Genomic DNA, 19,981 nt, shown 5'->3' on the forward strand with positions numbered 1-19,981 from the left:
ACAGCAACGCTGGATCTGAGCGACCTGCACTCAGCTCAGGGCAACACTGGATCCTTAACTCACTGAGCGAGGCCAGGGATTGAAACTTCATCTTCATGGTTACTAGTCAGATTCATTTCTGCTGTGCCACAACGGGAACTCTTAATATCTTTCCATTTTTTATGTCTCTTCTTCAGTTTATTTCACAGTATCTTGTTTTCAGTGTACTGACCTTTCACCTCCTTGATTTAATTTAGTCCCAAGTATTTTATTCTTTTTGATTTAATGGTAAATAGGATTGTTTCCTTAATTTCTTTTTCTGGCATTTTGTTATTAGTGTATAGAAACACCACATATTGATGTATATTGATTTTGTATTCTGCAACTTTACTGAATTCATTTATTAGCTCTAAACATTTTTTGGTCATCAGTAGGGATTTCTGTGTATAGAGTCATGTCGTCTGCAAATCATGACAGTTTTACTTCTTCCTTTCCACTTTGGATGCCCTTTATTTCTTTTTCTTGCTTAATTGCTGTGGCTAGGACTTCTGATACTATGTTGGATGAAAGCAAAGAGAGTGGATATCCTTGTCTTGTTCCTGATCTTAGAGGAGAAGTCTCAGCATTTCACTACTGAGTATGATGTTACCTGTGGGTTTGTTATATATGCCTTTTATTGTGGTCAGGTACATTGCTATATACACATTTCGTTGAGAGTTTTATCATAAAAGGATGTTGAATTTTGTCAAATACTTTTTTTTTTTTTTTTGGTCATTTTAGGGACGAACCCTTGGCATATGAAGGTTCCCAGGCTAGGGGTCCAATCGGAGCTGTAGCTGCCAGCTTATGCCAGAGCCACAGCAACACAGGATCTGAGCCACCTCTGCAACCTACACCACAGATCACAGCAGTGCCAGATCCTTAACCCACTGAGTGAGGCCAGAGATCAAACACGCCACCTCATGATTACTAGTTGGATTCGTTTCCACTGTGCCACAATGGTAACTCCCAGCTGCTAATATTTTGTTGAGGATTTTTGCATCTATAGCCAGCAAGGGTACTGACTTGTAATTTTCTTTTTTGTGGTGTCTTTGTAAGGTTTGGTTAACAGGACAATGCTGACCTCATAAAATGTGTTTGGAAGAGTACCCATCTCTTCTATTTTTTTCAAAGCGTTTGAGGATTGGAATTAATTTTTTTGGAATGTTTGGTTGAAATCATCAATGAAGCCATATGGTCCTGGGCTTTTGTTTATTGGGAAATTGTGATGACTGTTTCAATTCCCTTACTAGTAATCAGTCTGTAGATTTTCTATTTCTTCATGATTCAGTCTTTTTCTTTTTTTGGCTGCACCTGCAGCACAGGGGTTGAATCGGAGCCCCACTTGGGGCCTACGGCAGATCTGAGCCTCATCTTGCAGCAATGCCAGATCCTTAACCCAGTGAGCGAAGCCAGGAATGGAACCTGCATCCTCATGGAGACTATGTTGAGTTCCTAACCAGGTGAGTCACAATAAGAACTCCCATGATTCAGTCTTAAAAGATTGTGTGTTTCTAGGAAAATATCCATTTCTTCTAGTTTGTCCAATTTGTTGGTATATAATTGTTCATAGTATTCTCTTATGATCTTCTGTTTTTCTGGGTTATCAGTTGTAACTTTGTTTTTTTTTTTTTTGTTTTTTTTTTGTTTGTTTGTTTGTTTTTGCCATTTCTTTGGGCCGCTCCCGCGGCATATGGAGGTTCCCAGGCTAGGGGTCTAATCGGAGCTGTAGCTGCCAGCCTACACCAGAGCCACAGCAACACGGGATCCGAGCTGCATCTGCGACCTACACCACAGCTCACAGCAATGCCAGATCGTTAACCCACTGAGCAAGGGCAGGGATCGAACCCCGAAACCTCATGGTTCCAAGTCGGATTTGTTAACCACTGCACCACGATGGGAACCCCATTCTTTTTGATTTCTGATCTCATTTGTTTGAGTCCTCTCTCTTTTTTTCTTGGTTAGTCTAGCTAAAGGTTTTTTGTTTGTTTGTTTGTTTTAGGACCACACCCACAGCATATGGAAGTTCCCAAGCTAGGGTTCAAATTAGCTGCAGCTGCTGGCCTACACTACAGCCAGATCCAAGCTACATCTTCGACTTATACCACATCTTGCAGCAATGCTGGATCCTTAACCCACTGAGCGGGGCCGGAGATCGAACCCGCAACCTCATGGATACTAGTTCCACTGAGCCACGATAGGAACTCCACAGCGAAAGATTTGTTGATTTTGTTCATTTTTTCCAAGAGCCAGCTCTGTTCATTGATCTTTTCTTTTTTTAGTCTCTATCTCATTTATTTCTACTCTGACCTTTATTATTTCTGGTAAGGGGCCAGCTTTAGCAAGCTAGCAAGGCCCCAGGGAAGGGGCTGGGAGTGGAAGAAACTTCCAGATGCCTAGAGACAGGAGGGTGAGAGGGAAGATGCCCAGAGCACTTTGCTAGGTTTCTGAGGCTGATATCATAATTCATATTATTACTGGACTTTTCTCTGCATTGGTTTCCTGGCTCCTCCTGCAGTGATGTGAGCAGCAGGAGAGCCAGAATGTCTTCCCCCCTCTGCTTCCCCAGCTCCCAGCACAGTGCCTGGCACTTAGTAGGTACTCCATAAAAACACGTGGGCTGTAGTTTGTTGTAACAGAAAGAATAGAGAGAGAGAAGAGTGGGTGTGAGTACAGTACCCAGTTTCTTAATCCAGTGCCTTTCAGTAAGTCACGTGATCTCAGTGGACCTGAATTTGCACATGTACCTGTGACATGAGCAGTCTATCCTTTTCCTCTCAGGGTTTTGGCGATGGGTAGTCCAGGATGGTGAGGGAGCACTGCATCTGGGGTCTGCAGGATGAGATCCAGATCTTCACTGACTTGCTGGGTGACACCAGGTAAGTCCCTTTACTTTTCAGGCCTCTATTGTCTCCCCTTTAAAACAGGAAGAATAATACCCTTCCCTTCACCTCTTCGATTCCTTGGTTGACTATGTATTGAGACCCTTACATGTGTCAGGCACTGGACTAGTGCTGGGTTCATGGTGAACAAGAGCCATGTCTCTGCTCTCAGGGAGCTTATGTCCCAGTGAGCGAAGCCTCTAACAGCCAGTGATCAGACAGCTAAACATAGCATTGCAGTGGAGGCTGAGGTTATGAAGAAGCACAGGCAGCTAGGAAGAGGAGGGAAGGGGAGCCTACCCTAGACTGCGTCAGAGAAACTCCTGGAGAAGAGCGTTTGAATGAAGCAAGGGAAGGTGAGGCTTGGTGAGAAGGATGTTCTGGAGATACAGGAAGACATTCAGGTGGGAAGGAGCTCCACCTCCCCTGCATCCCCAGGAGCCCAGGGCTGTCACCGCCCAGAGGGAGGTCAGACAAGGGGTGGGCAGCGGCCAGACCACATGGAGGCTGGTGGGCCACTATCAAGACTTGGGCTTCATCCTAAGTAAACAGGAAGTTATCAGAGGACCCTGAGTCAGATTGCGTCTTTTTTGTTTAAACCAAAACCAAAAACCAAACCAGGTTTTTTTTGGGGGGGGGGTTAATTTTTTAAAAAAATAATTGAAGTATAGGCAGAGCTTCCTTGCCTGCCTGTTTGCATCTCTCACAGGCATCCTATCCTAATAAATCTATTTCTTGCCAAAAAAATAAAATAAATGAAATTAAAGTATAGTTGATTTACAATGTTCTGTCAGTTTTTACTATACAGCAAAGTGCCCAGGCATATATATATACATATACATATATATATTCTTTTTCTCATATTCTCTTCTGTTCTATCACAAGTGATTGGCTGTAGTTCCCTGTGCTTATCCATTCTAAATGTAATAGTCTGTATCTAACCCCAAACTCCTAGTTTATCCCACTCCCTCCCCTTTCCCCCTTGGCAACCACAAGTCTGCTCTTCATGACTGTGAGTCTGTTTCTGTTCTGTAGTCGGTTCATTTGTGCCGTATTTTAGATTCCACATACAAGTGATATCACGTAGTATTTCTCTTTCTCTTTCTGACTTACTTCATTTAGGATGATAATCTCTAGGCCTATCCATGTTACTGCAAATGGCATTATTTCATTCCTTTTTATGGCTGAGTAGTATTTCATTGTGTGTATGTACCACATCCTAATCCATTCATCTGTTGATGGACATTTAGATTGTTTCCATGTCTTGGTATGGTGAATAGTGCTGCTATGTACATATGGGTGCATCTATCTTTTTGTCTTTTTTTTTTTTTTTTTTTTTGAGGGCCCAACTCAAAGCATATGGAAGTTCCCAGGCTAGGGATCTAATTGAAGCTGTAGCTGCCGACCTATACCACAACCACAACAATGTGGGATCTGAGCTGCATCTGCAACCTACACCACAGCTCACAGCAATGCTGGATCCTTAACCCACTGAGCAAGGCCAGGGATCCAACCTGCATCCCCATGGATACTAGTTGGGTTCATTACTGCTGAGCCACAGTGGGAACTCTGTATGCATCTTTTTGAATTATAGTAGATTGAGTCTTGATCTAACAAACTTAGGTTTTGAAAGACCACTCTGGTTGCTGTGGGTAAAATGGCTTGTTTAGAGGCAAGTTTCAGAAGTTCAGAGAGTGATGAAGGCAGCTCAGACAAGGATGATGGTGTTGGGGATGGAGAGAATGGGACCCATGCGAGATGGATCTATAGACAGAATCTGCAGGGCTTGGGAAGGATGGATGCTGAGGGGAGAGAGAGAATGCTCAGGGCTCCCTGCTCCATCCCAAGCAGTTGGGCAAACAGAGGTGCCATTTACTGTGGGGGAAGCATGTTTGAGAAGGGAGAACGAGAGTCAGGCTCTGTTAATTTTCAAGTATGTGTCAATTTTGAGATCTCTGTTCAACAACCAATGGGCAATATGAAGGAAGCTGCTCTAGAACAGGTCAGAGCTCAGAAAAAATGATGAGGGCTTGGAGTTCTCGTTGTGGCTCAGTGGTTAACAAACCCGACTAGTATCCATGAGGACTTGGGTTTGATCCCTGGCCTTGCTCAGTGGGTTTAAGGATCTGGCATTGCCATGAGCTGTGGTGTAGGTCACAGACATGGCTCAGATCCCATGTTGCCGTGGCTGTGGTGTAGGCCGGCAGCTGTAGCTCCGATTGGACCCCTCGCCTGGGAACCTCCATATGCCACTGTGGCCCTAAAAACACAAAAGACAAAAAAAAGATCAGGGCTGGAAGCTCATTTGACCTTTCAGAAAATCCTATTAGCTTTTTTTTTTTAATTGCAAAAAAAAATACATGCCACTCATCAAGCAGTCAAACAATTCAAAAGTGTATAAAGTTTTTAAAAAAGAAATAAAATCGTGCTTCTCCCACCACTGCCTCACCCTCCCCAGATCAAGTCAGTGTTGACTTAATTTGGAAGAAGGGACCCGATCAAGAGGAAGGGAACTGAAAACTCAGAGCAGCTTGGCAGTGGGGCCCAGCCAGGCTTCCCCTTGCACAAGGCCACCCTGGGAATCAGCTTTATGAAAGAATTTGGGTCACTTGCTGGTGTAGACATAAGGGTACAACTAGAAATAACAAAATGTTGAAGCAATCGCTTTGTGGCCAAAAAGAGAGGATTAGTTCAAATGGTGGTTCCCAGCCCTGGCACGTCCATCAGAATCTCCATGAGAAATTTTATTTTTTTTTATTTTTATTTTTTTAATTTTTTTTTTTGTCTTTTGTCTTTTGTTGTTGTTGTTGTTGCTATTTCCTGGGCCGCTCCGCGGCATATGGAGGTTCCCAGGCTAGGGGTTGAATCGGAGCTGTAGCCACCGGCCTACACCAGAGCCACAGCAACGTGGGATCCGAGCCGCGTCTGCAACCTACACCACAGCTCATGGCAACGCCGGATCGTTAACCCACTGAGCAAGGGCAGGGACTGAACCCGCAACCTCATGGTTCCTAGTCGGATTCGTTAACCACTGCGCCACGACGGGAACTCCCTGTTTTTTTTTTTTAATTATTAGAGTACAGTTGATTTACAAAGTTGTGCCAATTTCTGCTGTACAGCAAAGTGACCCAGCCATATATATATATATATATTCTTCTATTTAAAAAATTTTGTTCTTTGTAGGGTGGCACCTGTGGCATATGGAAGTTCCCAGGCTAGGGGTTGAATCAGAGCTGCAGCTGTTGGCTTATGCCACAGCCACAGCAATGCCAGATCAGAGCCAGGTCTGCAAACTACACCACAGCTTGAGGCAATGCCAGATCCTTAACCCACTGAGTGAGGCCAGGGATCAAGCCCACATCCTCATGGATACTAGTTCACCGCTGAGCCACAATGGGGAAATTTTATTTTATTTTACTTTATTATTATTATTTTTTTTTTTTTTCATTTTTGGCCACCTTGAGGCATACGGAGTTCCTGGGCCAGGGATCAGACCCAAGCCACAGCTGCTGCTAGGTCCCCAACCCACTGTGCTGGGCCAGAGATTGAACCCCTGTCCCAGTGCTCCCAAGATGCTGCTGATCCCATTGCTCCACAGTGGGAACTCCCCCAGGGGAAATTTGAAGAGCGGCACCCACCCAGGTCTTCCCAAGTCAGTCTCCGGAGTGTGGAACATGAAATCTGTACTTTATGAAGCTTCCTGGCATTCTGATGCAGCAGGTCCATTGAGAAAGAATGTATATTCTGTATACATAATGGGATATTACACAGGAAAACAATAATCCAGAGATGCAGCTCCCGACACTAATCTCTACCTATTGTTCGTGTTTCATTGCTCAGGCTAAGAAGTGGTTTGCGAAATAGTATGGACAGTAGGGTCCATTTTCTTCCTTTTGTTTATTCTTATTTCTGATTTTACCACCACAAGCATGGACTGGTTTTGCAATAAGGAATGGAAGCAATGCCTTTCAAGGGGAAAAGAAAGGGTGATGACTCAGATGTCTCTTCTTGGTGTGGCCGGAGGAAAGATCAGATTTCAATCATTCTATTCCTCCAGAGACAGTAGGGACCTCTTCTCTGTGCCCAGCCTGTGATCAGGGCTGGTGAGCACAGATGTGGTTCCTGCCTGGTGGGCACAGAAGCAAGTTGGCGAGACAGACATTAATCAAGTCATTGCACGGATAAGCAGGGGAATTACATTCTGAACTGGGTTGCTTCCAGGAAGGAAACATAGCTCTTTGAGAGGCTTTATCATAGAACTCGACCTAAACCCTAGCGTCACGTAGGGTCTCCCTGAAGAGGTAACCTCTGAGGTTATATCTAAAGGATGAATGGGAGTTAACTAGATGTAGGGAATGGAGGCAGAAAGAGAGCAGCCCAGGCAAGGGAATAGCATATGCAAAGGCCCTGGGGTGGGAGGGAGCTTGGTGGATTTCAAGAACTGAAAAATAGGGCAGAGGTGGTTAGAGTGCAGAGAAGGGGGTGGGCAGGGGCTTTAAGAGAGGCTGGAGAATTGCCAGGGGCCAGAACATGTAGGCTTTGCAGGCTGTGTTAAGGTTTTGGGTCTTGATCCAAACAGCAATGGGAAGCCATCAGTGTTTCAAGTAAGGAGCATTTTGATGTGGACCGCTCTGGCTGCATATGATGAAAAGATTGGAGGGGCCCCTGTGACAGTGCCAGGAGATCAGATAGGATGCTTTTATAAAAGCCTAGACCAGAGATGATGGTACCTGGAGTGGGGTGTTGGAGAGATGCCGAGGGGATAAAATGGACAGTACTCCTGGTGATGGATGGGCTATTGAGGTATGAGAGAGGGAGGTCTCCAGGGTGACTCCCAGGTTTGTGGCTCATGTAACAGGGTGCAACTGAAGTGAGGGAGATGGTTAGAGAATCAAGTTGGGGTAGATCATGAGTTCAACTCGGACAGGTTGAGTTTGAGGTATGTTTGAGACATTCAAGTGGAGACATGGTACAGTGGTTAGATGTACAAACCTGGGGTTCAGAGGAGGGGCTAGACCAGAATGGATCCTCCATTTGGGCTGGGCTGACATTGGAGGCTGGGCCATTCTTTGCTGCAGGAGCGGTCCTGTGCACTGAAGGGCGCTGAGCAACATCCCTGGCTTCTACCCACTAGATGTCAGTAGCATCCCTCCCTAGCTGTGACAAACACAGATGTCTCCAGATGTTGCTGAATATCCCTTGGAGGGCTGAACTACCCCTAGCTGAGACCCTGGGCTAGAGGAATATATCTGGGAGTCATCTGCATCTATGTGGGTGTGGATGGATTACCCAGGATGAGAGAGTGTGGTGAAAGGAGAAGGGTCTAGAACAGAGTCTGGGATGAGGAGCGCTGGCATCTAACGCGCCTATGAATTCCAACAGGCCCTCAGAAGAGGCTGGGGAGGAGTTTCCATGGTGGTGCAATGGGATTGGTAGCATCTTGGGAGAGCTGGGATGCAAGTTCGCTACCTGGCCCTGGCCCAGTGCCGTAGGTTAAGAATTCAGTGTTGCCACAACTGCGGCTTAAGTCGTGACTGCGGCTTGGATCAGATTCCCAGCCGAGGCGCTCCCTATGTCACGGGGTGGCCAAAAATCAAAGGAGGAAAAAAAAAAGAGGCTGGGGAAAGGAGGAGAGGCTTGGGAGGTGGGAGGAGAACCAGAAGCCAGAAATGCAGGTAAGGAAGTCTTTCCAGGACGAGGGTATGGGCAACAGCAACAAGTGACGCTGAGGAAGAAACCGAGTGGCCCGAGCCTGGACAATGTCCCCTGAGTGACCTGAGGAGGCTTTGCTGGAGCTGTGGGCCGAAAGCCAAAGTGGCCTGGGCTGAAGAATGAGGAGGAAGTGAGGAAATGAGCACAGCGAGTGTAGGAAGCCCTTCCAGAACTTTCCCTGTGAGGAGAGAGAGGAGCATAGCTAGAGTTGAAGGGCATCTTTCTTTTAAGATGAGAGAGACTTGAGCATTTTATTTTTAAACTCTTTTAAAATCAATTTCATGGGGGATAGAGTTGGTTTACAATGTTGTATTAATGTCAGGTTTACAGCAAAGTGGATCTGTTTTACATATGCACATATCCAGTCTCTACATCCACCTCCACTTTAGCTTTTAAATGTCTCAGGAAAGTTCTGGTCAAGGTGGTGGTGGTGGGGAGGTGCTGAAAAGAGAGGGGTCATTAGTTGGAGCCAGGAAGGAATGGGCACAGAGGACTGGGGCAGACTGGCTTGAGCTGAGTCGTGGGAGGGAAGTCGAGGAAGGATGCCAGTGTGGAGAGTTTTGCACATGTTGTGGGCAGTTTGGGGTCCCAGATGAGAGGCGGGAAGGCCATGCAGCTGTGTTTATGGAAGGGGTGTTGGTGGTGGGGGGGTGCATGGAGAACATTTGATACCAGGTTGTGGAAAGTGGGAGAAAAGATTTAAGGAGATGACAGTTTGAAAAGCCTGATGCAATTCTCAGTCCTAAGGAAGAGCTGGGGTGATGAGCCACTCTCTTTCTTATTACTCACTGTCCTGGGTTCAAAACTGTCTGCACCCACTTCAGTCTGTAAAACAGGGGTAATCACAGAACCTTCCTCATAAAGTTGCTGTGAAGATTCAATTAGCTAAAGCATGTTAAGTGCTTACAACTTGTGGTTAAGAGCGCAGCAGGGCAGCTCAGCAGGCATCCCTAAGCCTGGAAAAGCCATTAGTGTTTTATGACTGACTGACCAGCAGGGGGCAGCATGTCCAAGCCTTCAGGTTGTGGTACCCAAAGGAGGAATGATGCAGGATGGAGGCCGCCCAGGCGAGCGCGGAGCCCCAGCAGTGTTGGGAATAGAGTTAGGAGTGAGGCAAGGAGGTTCCAGCTCAGGTGCGGTGAGAGCAAACTGGTGAAGACGCATGGAGTGTCCCCTGGGAATAGTCAGGCCAGCTCCAAGGGCAGAGGGGAGCAGCAGCCTGGATGAGTCAAGAGAGAAAAAGATCAATATGAGCTAGTTCCATAGCTCTAAACGGGGATTGGCAGCGTCGCTGGAGTGCTGAGACACAGGTTCCATCCTCAGCTCGGCACTGTGGGTTACGTCACAAATGCAGCTTGGATCTGATCCCTGGCCCTGGAACTCCATATGCCATGGGGCAGCCAAAAAAGAAAAGAAGAAGAAGAAGAAGAAAAAAGAGGCAGAACCTGTACTTGATGACCAGGGAGAGAACGAAGTGAAGAACTCGGTCCAGGTTGATAATGAGCCTCGCTTAAGTAAGTCTGGGGAAGGGAGAGCAAATTGTGCAAGGGCTGAAAGGGCAGAGTTTCAGCTGGGGTTTGGGAATTGGAAGTCAGAGTGTGAGATAGGCTTTGCAAGCTGGGAGTTAGAAAGGAGCCAGGGCAGAGAATCAGGGTGGGGGGCCCGAGGAGGAGGACCAGGGAGGACCAGTCAGGCCTCCTGAAGAGTCAGGGTCCCAGATGCAGCTTTCTGGTGGGGCCCAGACCCAGCAGCAGGAACCAGGGCCTCAAGCACACCTTTGCTCAAATGAGGGCTCTGAAGGGTGAGGGAGGTCCTGGGATGGCCCCGGGGGGCCCCACTCCCGCCCCCCACTCCAGGCTTGACTCTGTTGCCAGGAGATAGTAAAGTGATCTGTTCTTCTTCCTCTTTCTTCCCCCCCAGGTTCCTTCGCTCCCCCTGCTTTTTGTCAGCAGATATAGCACCCAGAACCCCTTCTCTCCAATGTGGAGATCCACACAAGGCTGCAAGCATGGCCAAGACTGGGATCGCAAATGAGCCCCGTGTAGATGGTTCTCCTCTCAAGTACTTCTCTCCTCGCCAGATTCTATTTGTGCCCTGAAGCTTGGGCACAACCCCCAGGAGGGTGTCTGTGAAAGACAAAGACTCCAGGTGTCAGGGATAGAAGAGTCTCAGGGTCGCCTGATCCCCATCCCTATTTTATGCAGGAGGAAACCAACCCAGAAGGCCACAGAGGCAAAGTCCTATGGTAAAGCAAGGACTTGAACCTGAGTCCCTGGTGTTCTCCTCTTGATTGGCCACAGGAAGCACAGATAACCATGCAGAGGAGCCCAGGTGGGTGATGTCTCCAAGAGGGATTTTTTTCCAGGATGAAAAAACAGCACAAACTGGAGATCCTTTCTTGGCTCAGCAGAAACGAATCTGACTAGGAACCATGAGGTTGTGGGTTCAATCCCTGGCCTCACTCAGTGGGTTAAGGATCTGGTGTTGCGTGACCTGCGATGTAAGTTGCAGATGCAGCTTGGATCCTGAATTACTTGTGGCTGTAGTGTAGGCCAGCAGCTAGAGCTCCAATTCGACCCCTAGCCTGGGAACTTCCATATGCCGCAGGTGCGGCCCTAAAACAGACAAAACAAAACAAAACAAAAAAGAAAGAAGAAAGAAAAAGAAAAAAAAGAGAGAAAATAGCACAAACTCTGTGTGATCTTTGTCAAATCCATCCCTCTCTCTGGGTATCAAAGTCGCAACTCTAAAGCAGAGGGATCAGAAAAAGGGGGGGGGATTAACACATTTTATGAGGTGGTATATTCTTTTTTTTTTTTTTAAGGGCCACAAATGCAGCATGTGGACTTTCCCAGGCTAGGAGTTGCATCAGAGCTACAGCTGCTGGCCTACACCACAGCTCACGGCAATGCCGGATCCTTAACACACTGAACAAGGCCAGGGATCGAACCCGCAACCTCATGGTTCCTAGTTGGGTTCGTTAACCACCGAGCCACAAGTGGAACTCCTGAGGTGGTATATTCTTACTTTCAAAGTTGGAAAAATAAACAAGAAAAGAAAATTACAGGTTCATTTTACCTATGAACTTGAAGATGAAAATTCTAAATAAAAAATTGGCTAACTAATCCATTATTGTTTTATTTTATGTATCTATTTATTTATTTTTGGCTGTATCCATGGAATGCCCAAGTCCTCCAGCCAGGGACTGAACCCACACCACAGCAAGGACAAGTGACAGTGATGCAGGATCCTTATCCCATTGAGCCATGAAGGAACTCCTGTTGTTGTTTTAAAATTAAAGCCAGGAGTTCCCGTCGTGGCGCAGTGGTTAACGAATCCGACTAGGAACCATGAGGTTGCGGGTTCGGTCCCTGCCCTTGCTCAGTGGGTTAATGATCCGGCGTTGCCGTGAGCTGTGGTGTAGGTTGCAGACACGGCTCGGATCCTGCGTTGCTGTGGCTCTGGCGTAGGCCGGTGGCTACAGCTCTGATTGGACCCCTAGCCTGGGAGCCTCCATATGCCGCGGGAGCGGCCCAAGAAATAGCAACAACAACAACAACAACAAAAGACAAAAGACAAAAGACAAAAAAAAAAAAAAAAATTAAAGCCAAATGGGATTTATCACCTATAAGAAAAGAGAATTAACCATCAGAAAATTAATCCTCTAAGTTTTCCATGTTAATTAATAGATGGAAGGAGAAAAATCACATCATTATAGGCACATATACACCCAAAAACTTTTGATAAATTCAGCAATAATTTATGATTTAAAAAATTCTTTATAAACTAGGAAAAGAACTTACAAATTTTGATAAAAATGGTATGTATATATTTTTTTATTTTAGTTTTTTATAGCTGCACCTGTGGCATATGGAAGTTTCCAGGCCAGGGGTCGAATCAGAGCTACAGCTGAGGCCTATGCCACAGCCACAGCAACACAAGATGCAAGCCACATCTGCAACCTACACTGAAGCTTTCAGCAACACTGGATCCTTAACCCACTGAGCAAGGCCAGGGATGGAACTTGCATCCTCCTGGAAACTACATTGGATTCTTAACCCATGAGCCACAACAGGAACTCCTAGAGTAAATATACTTAATGGACAAACTTCAAGTGCCTCTAAGACCAGAAATAACTCAAAGGTGCCTGATATCACAGCTACTTAGCCCAGAGGTTCTAGCCCACATTATAAAGAAAAGCAAAAGAAATATAAGGATTGGAAAATGACAGGTAAAATTGTCATTATATACAGACTATATACTAGTCACACACACACACACACACACACACACACACACACACAGAAAATCCAATATAATAATTGCCAGTTTAAAAACCTACCTATAGAGATTAATAGCATTTTTCCATATCAGCAATAACCAACTGAAAAATATAAAGGAAAATAAAATACTAAAGTAACAATGAAAACAACTTCCTCTTCCTTTTTATTCTTTCCCCTGCCCTCCCCCACCCCCAATTCAAGACTAAAGTCATTAAGTGCCTCACAAGAAGGTGACATCTGTGCAGAGGTGAAGCCTGTGTGGGACATTGGGGCCCAAGTGGGGTGAGGAGCATCCAGCACGGGGGAAGCCTGGCTTGAGAGGCTGGGGCCCGGGACAGGTGAAGGGAGTGACATATACTCTCTAGCTGTGAGAAAGCCTGGGGGCAATTGTACTCCAGCAGCAATAAGCACACCTCGTACTCAGCTCTTGGCTTCTACATACTATTCACCACTGAAAGGAACCAGATCTTGGATGAATGGCTGATTCTAGGATTGGAGCAGAGAAAGTAGAGAATGAGCCTAGATCATGTTACTATAAGAGAAAGCAAGGAAATGCTCAAAGAATGATGGGGACATGCCAAAAGGAAATGTCCAGCTTGGAAGGACTTCCACTAGACAAAAACAGCACAATTTGAGAGCAAAAAAAAAAAAAAAAAAAAAACAACGATAGTAATGGATTGCATAAAATGGAAAACCATGAGTTTGTATTGTTATAAATAAATGCAGGAATTAACTGAAAGTTTCATGAAGATATTATATTTACATAATTTTAAAGAACCACTCTGCAAAATACTTTCAGTTGCAAGGGAAAAAAGAGTAACTTTACAATGGCAAAACCTGGCAGATACCACCTGAATCAAGCAATGAAAGTAAACAGTATTAGCAATAGGACAAATTAAAATAGTATGTCCTCTGATAGGATGCCATGGGAAGAATGCAGCATCACTGCTGTGATCTTCCTGCCAAAGATGCAAAACCTGAATCTAATTACGAGGAAATATCATACAAATCTAAATTGAGGGACATTCTGTAAAATAACTGCCCGTGGTCCTTCAAATGTGTCAAGGTCACGTACACCAAAGAGAGACTGAGCAACTGTTCCCAACCAAGGAAGATTAAAGAGATACAAAAAGCAAATGTAATATGTGGTCTGAACACAGGATTCCTTGGTGCTGAAGAACATTATTCAGACAATTGTTCAACTCGAATGGGGCGATAGTAATGTATCAGGGTTAAAGTTAATGGTTACACTATGGCTGTGTATGAGAGTGTCCTGATTTGTGAGGAATACCCAGGGAAGCATACGAGGCTGGTGGGGCATCAGGCTGGCACCCAAAACTCAAACGGTTCACCCACCCCCCACAACAAACCAGCTTGTATTGTCCTTGCAATTCTGAATGTTTGAGACTGCTTCTGGTGTTTTAAAAATCCTAAAATTTACATTAAAATAATCTAGTAATTCACCTAAAGGTGCAAAAATCCCTGAGGTGAAATTTTAAAAATTCTATTAAAGGATGTACAAGAAGACATAAATAGACACCTACTCCATACCCATGGTTAAGGTGACTTGACATCATAAAGTTCTGGTTCTTCTCAAATTGATCTGCAGAATCAGTACAATCGCAAAATTCTAGATGGATTTTGTTTTGGAGATACTCAACAAGATTGTTCTAAATTGTATATGGAAGAATAAAGTCCACAGAGAGCTAAGTCAACTTTTATAAAAGAAAGACTAAATGGGAGAAGATGTCACACATATAGATAGATGGACATAGATATAAATGATGATGGGATAATCAAGAGACAGACAGATTGATCGATCGGATATATAATAAAGATGTCTGCATAAATCAAAGAAAGAAGGAGCAGAATTTTTAGTAGGTGGTATTGGCTCACTATATGGAAATCAAAACAAAAACAAAACTAACTCCTTGCCCTTGGCTGTCACAGATGTGGATTCCAGATATGAAAGCCCTAGCTGTGAAAGAAAAATGTATAGAAAATTTTTGTGATCTAGAAATGGGAAAAGCACCTCTTAAACCGGATGCAAAAAGCATACGCCGTGAGGCAAGAAGTGCTGGATTTGATTATATCAAAGATTTCCGTTCAGAGAAGGACCCTGTAAACAAAATTAACAGATGGAAAACTGATTTGTAAAAGATATTTTCAATGTCTAGAGCTGACAAGGGATTCATAACTAGACTATACACGGAACTCCTGCAAATCAACAAGAAAAGGAACTAAAACATGAGGGAAAATGAGCAGAGAATAAGAATAAGCCACTCACAGAAGGAGAATCCAAATTACTAACGAGATGCAAAGAGATGCTTAGATGAATCCATAATGAGAGACACAAAGTAAGACATCAGTGAGACTACATTTCACATCCTTCAGGCTGACAAAAAATGAGACAGGTGGGTAAAGCTGAGCATTGGTGAGGATTTAGGGAGACGCCTTGTGAATTGCTGGTGGGAACGTAGACTGGTGAGCCATTCTGGAGAACACTCTGGCAGGTTGTAAGTAAAATTAAGCATGCCTGTACCCTATGAACCAGAAAGCCCAATGCTCAGTTAGTATCAGTAGATTGAGTAATGGTCCTAATTTTTTATTCTCCATCCTTGCCGCAGCCTCACAATGGACAGAGAGAAGTTCCCCAGCCCTAGGCTTGGGGTTTGGCCATGAAACTGGCTTTGACCAATAGTGTGTTAGCAAGTGAGTCATATTAAGATGCCTAAAATGTGCTGCGCCCTTGAGCTTGTTCTCTTGCACTTCTGCCATCACCATCAGAACCCTCAAGTAGTCCACTGCCCTTCCAGCTTAGGCTGGAGAGTCTACCTGAGAATTAAATGAATACATAAAGATGGGGGGGGGGAAGCACAGAGAGCCATTCTTGCAGCTCTGTTTGAACACTCAGAGTCACCTGTGCGTAAAGCCCCATGGATTTTTCAGTTATGCAAACAAATAAAGTTTCTTATTTGCTTAAGTCAATTTGATTTGGGTTTTATCATCTACAACAAGAGTCCAATCCAATTCATCTCCCTAACAGTATTTTTTTTTCTCTTTTGTCCACCCCAGGGCATGTGGGGTTCCCCAGCCAGGGATCAGATCTGAGCAACCTACACCACAGCTGTGGCAACCTCAGATTGCCCAACTCACTTGGCCAGGCTGGGAATTGAACCCATGTCCTAGCACTGTGGAGACATTATCAATCCCATTGTGTTACAGTGGGAACTCCCTCCCTAATGGTATTTTAAGTTCAACCTAAAAGAATTACTCATTACGCCTAAAGCATTGTGTCTCTCTGCCCTTGCTCAAATTCAGTTTAAGTAATGCTGTTATGAGCACATAACGTGTAAAAGGTAGAGGGTTCTAAGGACAGATACTTTCTGGTAAATGTTCTGTCATTACTTCAATACTTCAATATGATAGATATGACTTGCTCAATTTTGTTAATCCTTTCAAAAAACCACTTTTAGCATTGTTATGTTATCTTTATCACTTTCTTCTGTTTTTCCTTTCCTTTGCTGTTCTTTTTCAGCTTCTTTAGATAGACACTTTAATTATTAATTTCCAAATCTTTCTCTTTTTCTAATATACCCCTTTTGAGGCTACAAATTTTCCTCCAAGAACTGCGTTAGCTGCATCAAACAAGTGTTAATATGAGATATATTTATCATCATTCAGTTCAAAATTTTTCTGATTTCCATTTTGATTTCTTCTTTGATCAGTTTTATTTTAATTTCCAGGCAGTTGAGGATGGATGGTTTTTCTTTTTTGTTATTGATTTATAGTTTAGTTCCTTTGTGGTTAGAGAATATAGTCTGAATAATTTCAATCTTTTGAAATGTGCTGAGTTTTTTTCATGGGCCAGTATACAGTCAATTTTGATATTGCATGTTCATTTGAAAAGATGAATTTTGAGTTCCCAGGTCAAATTTGTTAAGAAAATATCACTAATTGATCAGAGACTTTCTTACATTGTATAACAGAGAGAGCCTCAGAATCCTTCTCAACACAGGGCTCCTGGGTTGAGATTAATTGATAGGAGTATGAACTCAATATGGAATCCATTTCCTATGTAGTTATGGGCCAGGTGTTGAATTGTCTGCATTCAGATCTCAGCTTTGCCACCTTCTGGGTATATGATCTTGAGCAAGTTGACTTATCTACTTTGATCCTCAGGTTCCTTATTTGAAAAATGTTGCAAATAGTAGTTCCCCCGCTGCCTACAGTTGTGAGAATTAAGTGTGAATAAAGCCCTGAGCTCAGTAACTATCACCTAGTAAGCACAGTCTAGCCAGACAGATAAGCCCTTGCCCTGGTCTGAACCCCTCCACCCTTCATCATCCTTTCCATCCTAAGTCTGATCATTCTTCAAGGCCTGGTTAGAACCAACCCTCCTCCAAGAAGCTGTTGCCACCGCGTCTTTGCTGTCCTTGTTTGTTTTGACTGCCTGACACCTGAACCCTCTTTAGGAGTCGTGGCAGGAGGAGGAACTACCTCCCACTTGAAAAGCCAAAATTTCCAAATGTTTGTTTTCCCACCTTCTCTTGCAGTCTGGGCATGGTCATGTTACCTTTGTTCTGTCAATTACATATTCCCACTCTAAACCTTGAATCTGAAGCAGGGACAGAAAGACTGTTCCTGGTGAGGTGGTAGCAGCTAGGCAGGAAGTGGCCTCCCTCATCCAGTGCCTGTTGTGGGTCAGGATTGGAACTGTGGGCTGTGGCTTTGGGGCCTGGCTGTCATTCACCTGACTAATTCCATAGGTGATTTTGGCAGCTTCTTGGCTTTGAGGCTCCTGAGTCTGGTTCTCCCAACTATCAAGACCCTAGAATGAACACAGTACTCTTCCAACAAGTTCTCTTTCTGCTTAAATCAGCCAGAGTCAGTTTCTGTTGTAACCAAGAGCCCCTCTGCTAGGTCCTCCTTCTCTCTTACTTCTAAGGCTCCTATAGTACCAAGGATTCCCCACTCCCTGCGCCCAGTATTTTTGCCCTTCCTAGTTTGTTGAGTCTTTTTATATCCTGAAAAAGATTGGATCTTTTCCATTTTTTTTTTGCTTCAATTGAGATGATCATGTGGTTTTCTTCTTTCATTGTATTAATATGGTATATTGCATTGATTTTTGCATATTAAAGCCAACTTGCATCCCTGGGAGATGTTACATTTGGTCATAGTATATTTGATTTGTATTTGTTTTACTAGTATTTCGTTGAGGATTTCTGTGCATATATTCATAAGGGATATTGGCCTGTAGTTTTCTTTTCTTGTAATGTCTCTGGTTTTGGTATCAGGGTAATTCTGGCCTCATAGAATGAGTTGGGAAGTACTCTCTCCTCCTCTACTTTTTGGGAAGAGTTTTGGAAGGACTGATATTAATTCTTCCTTAAAAAAGTTGACATAATTTAACACTACAACCATCTAGTCCTGGGCTTTTCTTTGCTGGAAATTTTATTGACTACTGACTCAATCTCTTTGTTATATGTCTATTCATATTTTTTTCTAATATACAGTATTAATTCCAGGTGTACAACATAATAATTCAATACTTTTATAGATTATACTCCATTTAAAGTTATTCTAAAATAAAGGTGATATTTCCTTGTACTGTACAATATGTCTTTATGGCTTATTTATTTTATATATAGAAGTTTGTACCTCTCAATATGGCTCCCCCTAGAATTGCCCCTCCCCCCTTCCTTCATCCCACTGGTAACCACAAATTTGTTCTCTATTTCTGTGAGTCTGTTTCTTTTTTATTATATTTATTAATTTCTTTCATTTTTTAGATTCCACGTATAAGTGATAATATATAGCATCTGTCTTTCTCTGCCTGACTTATTTCACTAAGCGAAAACACCCTCCAGGCCTATCCCATGTTGCAAATTGCAGAATTTCATTCTTTTTTATGACTGAGTAATATAATGTTCCAGTGTGTGTATATGTGTGTGTGTGTGTATGTGTATATGTATCATACATATATACACACATATATCATACCTTTTTTATGCGCTCATCTATTGATGGATACTTATGTTGTTTCCATATCTTGGCTATTGTAAATGATGCTGCCATGAATACTGGGGTGCATGTATCCTTTCAAATTAGTACTTTCACTTTCTTTGGATACCTAGGAATGGAATTGCTGGATCACATGGTAGTTCTATTTTTAGTTAGTTTTTTTTTATTATACCCATGGCATATGGAAGTTCCTGGGCCAGGGATCAAACCCATGTCAGAGCAGTGAGCTGAGCCATAGCAGTTCCAGGGCTGGATTCTTAATCCACTGAGGTACTATGAAATACCTGCACCTCTTTTTCTTTTTGATTCAGTTTTGGCAGTTTGCATCTTTCTAGGATTTGCCTATTTACATTATCCGATCATTTACATTATCCAATTTGTTGTCATACAATTGTTGATAGTATTTTCCTATAATTCTTTTTATTGCTATAAGTTTGGTAATGATGACCCCAGTTTCATTTCTGATTTTAATTATTTGAGTCTTCTCTCCTTTTTTCCTTAGTCAATCTAGCTAAATGTTTATCAACCTTTTGACAAAAAGGTTGATCTTTTCTAAGAGCCAACTTTTGGTTTCATTGATTCTCTCCATTGTTATTCTATTTGCAATTCTGTTTATCTCCAGTGTAATCTTTTTTTTTTTTTTTTTTTGACCACACCCAAGGCATATGGAAGTTCCTGGGCCAGGGATCAAATCCAAACTGCAGGAGTTCCTGTCATGGTTCAGTGGAAACAAATCTGATTAGTATCCAAGAGGTCGAAGGTTCGGTTTCTGGCCTCGCTCAGTGGGTTAAGGATCTGGCATTGGCATGAGCTGTGGTGTAGGTCACAGACATGGCCTGTGTCCCACGTTGCTATGGCTGTAGTGTAGGCGTGCAGCTGTCGCTCCCACTGGACCCCTAGCCTGGAAACCTCCATGTGCCATGGGGGGGGGGCTAAAAACAAAAAAAATCAAATCCAAGCTGCAGCTGCAATCTATGTCACAGCTATGGCAATGTTGGATCTTTAACCTGTTGCACCACAGCAGGAACTCCCACTGTAGTCTTTTTTATTCCTTCTTGATGC

At 43.7% G+C, this 19,981-nt stretch overlaps 1 long non-coding RNA gene across 1 annotated transcript; it reads left to right on the forward strand.

The window, feature by feature from the left end:
* On the forward strand, positions 1,421–11,074 carry LOC110261412. The gene is made up of 3 exons (XR_002345419.1): positions 1,421–1,481; positions 2,800–2,897; positions 9,936–11,074. It is a non-coding gene; the product is annotated as an uncharacterized LOC110261412 (long non-coding RNA).

This window comes from Sus scrofa, chromosome 6 (genome assembly GCF_000003025.6).
Source record: "Sus scrofa isolate TJ Tabasco breed Duroc chromosome 6, Sscrofa11.1, whole genome shotgun sequence".
In the NCBI taxonomy this organism is placed as follows: Eukaryota; Metazoa; Chordata; class Mammalia; order Artiodactyla; family Suidae; genus Sus; species Sus scrofa.